The following is a 6,025-nucleotide window of genomic DNA, read 5'->3' on the forward strand; positions in this document are numbered from 1 at the left end:
TAACCACTGCTCCATTCAATGTCCTCCTAACTGCAATCAAGCAGTTACGAGGAATAGGGTGGGGATCGGTGGGGATCCCAGTGATGGGGGTCCCAGCAGTGGGCCCCACAGTAAACAGACAATTACCTATCCTGTGGATAGGTGGTAATTGTCGATTCGGTTACAACCACTTTAACGCCCTATCACAGCGCCTTATCACATACATGCACGGCATGGAAAAGCAACCATTCGCGCATGTTCATGATTGTGAACGTGTGGAGCGATCACCGCAGGAGCCCGGTTGTGAATGTTAGCTGGGCACCTGCTGCAATAGCTAGGATTGGAGAAACCTCCAATACCGGTAGTTTAACCCCTTAAATGCCACAGTCAATAGTGACCGCAGCATTTAAGTGGTTTGACAGGTGAGGAGGCTTCCTCTGTCACCAATCGGCGGCTTGCCATGGCAACCAGTGGCCTAACAAAGTCCTCCATGCCTGCCCTGGCTATATGCCTATTGGGCTGTGCCAGTGGCATGGCTTAATAGATTGTCAGTCAGTTTTAGGCCGTATTCACACGAGCGTGTGCGTTTTGCGCACACAATACACGCTGCATTTTGCACGCGCAAAAGGTATTTAACAGCTACGTGTGTCAGGCCCGTATGATGCGCGGCTGCGTGATTTTCGCGCAGCCGCCATCATTATGACACTCCGTTTGGATGTTTGTAAACAGAAGAGACGTGGTGCTTTTCTGTTTTCATTCATAGTTTTACAGATGTTGCTGTGATTTTCACGCACCCATTGACTTCAATGGGTGCGTGATGCGCGAAATACGCACAAAGAACAGACATGTCGTGAGTTTTTCGCAGCGGACTCACGCTGTGTAAAAATCACACAACTGTCTGCACGGCCCCATAGACTAATATAGGTCCATTGCACGGACGTATATCCTGGTCGTCTGAATAAGCCCTTACTCTAAGTATATCAAAGCATTATATCTGCGATCAGAAAATCTCATCGTAAAGTCCCCTAGTGGGATTAAAAAATAAATACATTTTAAAAACTGTAAAAAAAAAAAACGGACTAAAAATAAAATAACTTTTTTTTCCATTAACAGTGGTTTTATTTACTAGAAGCAAAAAAGTAAATAAATAAAAAAAATTAAATATATATATATGTATATACACATGGCCGGCCTTAGCCAGCCGCCACACTGCAAGGGGGGCGCCAGCGGGTGTGTGTATCCCCGTGCCGTTGTAACTACCAGCGGGTCAGGTGCCACTCGCTAACTGCACCCAGGGCCGGCCTTAGGCAGTCGCCTTTCCACCCGGGCGCTTCTTCACTTAGTGGCCGTCGCTACCGCTGTAGCAGCCATAGCGGCTGCTAGCGGCGACACCAGGCATGGGGGCGGTGGCGCCGCTAGCAGCCGCTGCGGCTGCTATAGCGGTAGCGACGGCACTATAGCAGAGCAGGGAGGTATCTTCCTGCTCTGCTATCTACTAGCGCAACTGTAGCTCCCTGAAGGAGCGGAATCCCCATGTGGCCGGGGATTCCTCTCCTGGAGCGCTTAATCCTTTTAGCTAGACTAAATAAAAGTTATATCTTAGTTTATTTCCACACATTTATTTGATAGCCGGGAAAGCTGGGTATTTTGTGTGCTCCTGCACAGTTGTCCTTTTTTGAATGTCTGTTCCCCGCCAGCTATCAGGGTCATTTCGTAGTCCTTGCACTACCTACAAGGGGGCTGTGGGCAGTCTAGTACTACCTACCAGGGGGCTGTGTGGCACTACCAACCAGGGGGCTGTGTGGCACTACCAACTAGGGGGCTGTGTGGCACTACCAACCAGGGGGCTGTGTGGCACTACCAACAAGGGGGCTGTGCGGCGCTACCTACCAGGGGACTGTGCGGCGCTACCTACAAGAGGGCTGTGCGGCGCTACCTACAAGGGGGGGGGGTGTGGCGCTAACCACAAGGGGGGGTGTGGAGCTAACCACAAGGGGGGGTGTGGCGCTAACCACAAGGGGGGGGTGTGGCGTTAACCACCAGGGGGCTGTGCGGTGCTACCCACCAGGGGGCTGTGCGGCGCTACCCACCAGGGGGCTGTGCGGCGCTACCCACCAGGGGGCTGTGCGGCGCTACCTACAAGGGGGATGTCTGGCGCTAACCACAAGGGGGCTGTGGCGCTAACCACAAGTGGGCTGTGTGGCGCTACCCACAAGGGCGCTGTGTGGCGCTACCCACAAGGGTTCTGTGTGGCACTACCTACAAGGGGCTGTGTGGCGCTACCTACATGGGAAATCTGTGTGGTGGGCTGATGGTCATTTTACTGTGAGTGGGGGGGTGATGGTCATTTTACTGTGAGTGGGGGGCTGATGGTCATTTTACTGTGAGTGGGGGGGTGATGGTCATTTTACTGTGAGTGGGGGGCTGATGGTCATTTTACTGTGAGTGCTTGTTGTTAGCCATTTTCTTTCTTTCTTGAAACAATTTTGGTAGGGGTGCCCTGAGGAAATTTTATTTTTCCAGTGCTGCCTCGAGTCCGAAAAGGTTGGGAAACGCTGTACTAGGCTACAGGGTCCCGTCATGGAGCAGCTCAATTCGTCATGGGAACAGGGCCTAGGTGAGTACAATTTTTGTTTTTGTTTGTGGGCACTGTCTACAAGGGGGAGGTGGGAGGGCCGTATGGCACTGTCTACAGGGAGGCAATATGGCAAAATCTACAGGGGGGCACTATACTGTGTGGGGGCCACTAAGCGGACATTATACTGTGTATGGGTACTACAGGTGGCATAATACTGTGGGCACAATTAGAGGACAAAATACTGTGTCTTCGAAGGGGTTGTAACATATTATATTATTAAATATTATTATTATACTGTATGGGGGAACTAAAGGGGCATTATAATTTTTTTATGGGGCACTTATTTTTAATGATGGGGTGGGGCGCCGAAAGATCATTTCGCACAGGGCACCATCTATCCTAGGGCCAGCCCTGTATATATACATACATCAATATATGTAACCTAGGTATTGCATTACCATCAGAGGTTTCCAGATTGTTTATGCCCCATACAGTTATATACTGCTATATCCTCCTTGAGCATATTTAACTTAATTTTGTTCTGACTATTCAGCCCCTAGTCTTGTTTTTATAGATCATTATGACTTATTCTTTCATAGATGATTATGATTTCCTTAATTCTTGTGTTACGTGTTCCACTAATTGATCACGCAATTTTCTTTATACGGTTCAGTATTAAAATATTTTTATTTTTTTTCCTTATAATTTATTTTTTTCCTTATAATGTATAATAATTGTTCTCTGTGTATATCTGAGGTGACAGCGCTATATAATTTCAAGTAAACAGAGAGAACTCATCTATATATGTTATTTTCATATTATTTTTCATTTGTTCATACTGTATTTTTGTACATTTTATTGCCAACTTTGTAAAAGCATTTTATTCTTTATCATTTTAGCGACCGTGACAAAGGCCGAGGTTCGGCCGAAACGTCTTTACGAAGTCGCTTTCTACCTCAACTTTACCAACTTTTGTTGCAATAAAACTTAAATTTGTTTGCATCTGGATATTTTGCGTACCTCTGTGTGTGCTGGGGTTATATATTTCCAATATTGTGGGATTCTCGTCCCTACCTTACTAGCACCACGCCAATAGACTGAGGAGTGCATCCCAATATCTATTTTTTATTATATACATACACCCACACACACACACGTATATGGTATTGCCGCGATTGTAACAACCCAAACAATAAAGTTAACACATTAAGCCGTTGGGTGAACGCCATACAAAAAAAAAAAAGCTAAATAATTTTTTTTTTCCATTCCACTTCCCAAAATAATAGGGCACTTATAATGTGGTGACAGAGCCTCTTTAAGGTCAAAATAGGCCTGGCCCTAAAGGGGTTTAGAAGGATGCGCGTGAGGGGCCTCATCGTCTCACGAGTCCCTACACTCATTACAAACAAATCACAGAAAAAGGAAGTATATTTACTTACAAATCACAGAAAAAGGCCGTACTTACTGACACAAGAGCAGGTTCAAACACCAGTTCCCAGCAGGATGCAGAAAAGCCACAATGCTTGAAAGAGGGAGGTAGAACAGGTGCAAAAAAACTGATGAAAATCCACTCACACACCTCATTCACGAGGGGGGTGGCTGCTTAGTATAACATTGCACACAGAGAAGTCTTCTATTAGGGTAAGTTCACACAGGGCGGATACGCTGCATATGGGTAAACCGCGTATCCGCCCTGAATTCCAGCCGAAAAGCCGCACCAAACTGTGGCGCAGTTTTTCTACTGGAATGTCCGCTGCGGGAAACTGAAGAGGAAACGTGCATACTTGCCCTCTGACGTTCTGCAGACCGGCCTCCTCGGATGACGTATAATAATATAATTTTTAATTATATAGCACCAACATAGTCCACAGAACTGTAAAATTCAGGGAATACAATGTCAGACATTTACATATTGGCATGAATTCTCATCCCAGGGAGCTGGACTGGACAAAGAAGCACAGAATTATGGCAGTATAAGTTAATTTTTTTTCTGAGTTGCGATTTTTGCGGTGGAATTGCAGCTTTTCCGGCTGCAAAAATCTCTATCTGCTATTTGTGGTGGGTTTTACCGCCCCATTGAATTCAATAGGGAAAACCTGTAACAAAAAAGCAGCGATTACGCAAATACAATTAACATGCTGCGGATTAAAAAAACGCACCGCAGGTCAATTTCCGAGCGTTTTTTTCCCACTTATCATTTACGCTGCGTGTGAATGGGATTTGCTCAAATCTCATCCACTTTGCTGCTACTGTATTATTCTGAAGATTTTCTGAAACGAAACCCGTTGCGAAAAATCAAGCAGTATTTGCGCTACGTGTGAACCCGGCCTAATGGTGCAAGTCACGATGCATTTATGAGATTTCTGCACTTAAACATAACGGCCATATGTGCTTTTTGAATACATTCCAAAACCATCGGTATTCATTTGCTTGCCTTTTGTTTCTATACTAGATGTCATTTGTATTGGGTAGGTTTTTTAGCTAGATATTGAAAAATAGCTGCAGGAATTCTAGTCTGTTCATCAGCACCAAAGTGGCGCTGGAGTTGGGTGATAAGGCTGGCTTGCAATAAGAATCCCAATTCATTTCACAGGCACAAGTGGCATTAAGATTATTTGTAAGCACCTTGCTGTGTGCATGGTGTTCCTAACATGCTGAAACAGGAAAAGGCCTTTCCCAAACTGTTGCCACGAAATTGGAAGCACAGGCCATTAGTCATCCTTCAAAAAATCGCTTCAAAATGATGACATTTTGCCAAAAAATTGCTGCAAAAAAAAACGCAGATTAATTGCGATGTGTGAACACAGCCTGACACAACCAGCAGTGCATTTTATAGCACTCCAGCAGCCATTTTACATGGCGATCTCCGGTTTGTGCTTGGCTGCTCACTTATTAAAAAAAAAAGCCCAATGAAGCTCGGAGGCCTGACAAACAGTCCTTGTAGTAACTTGATAATCGGTACTTATGTTTAGGGTTTTCGCCGGAAGAAGAAGTGGTCAACCTGTAAACGCTTACTATCTTTGAGATTTAAATGGAAAAAAATAAATTTATTCTAATTCTACGGGCTCCAGTTCTGGTTTCCTTCGAGGGTTGCTCCGGTTTCATATCTTTCATATCTTCCATTGAATCTCACACTTGATCTAATCTTTACGGCTGCTGGGCGGACCAGGCAATGGTGGAGTACCTAATCCCATAAGGAAGTAACATGACAGCGCACGCACCGTTTTATAATGCAAAATTACCAGCGTGTGCTATTGCTGGTAAAACCATTGTACAGACACCGGCCTCCCAGTGTACGTACCGGCTGGAACAGTGATTTACCGCCTAGTGGTAACCGTACTGATGTCCTACTCCTATCATTCACTACACCTGTGAGTAAAGAAGGGCCCCATTTGGCTGCCGTGCGGGGCCCTATAAACGCTATGTGATTTACGGTTGCTACCAAGGTCAGGCTCAGCTGTGCCCCTT

The sequence above is a fragment of the Rhinoderma darwinii genome, chromosome 6 (genome assembly GCF_050947455.1).
Source record: "Rhinoderma darwinii isolate aRhiDar2 chromosome 6, aRhiDar2.hap1, whole genome shotgun sequence".
NCBI lineage: Eukaryota > Metazoa > Chordata > Amphibia > Anura > Rhinodermatidae > Rhinoderma > Rhinoderma darwinii.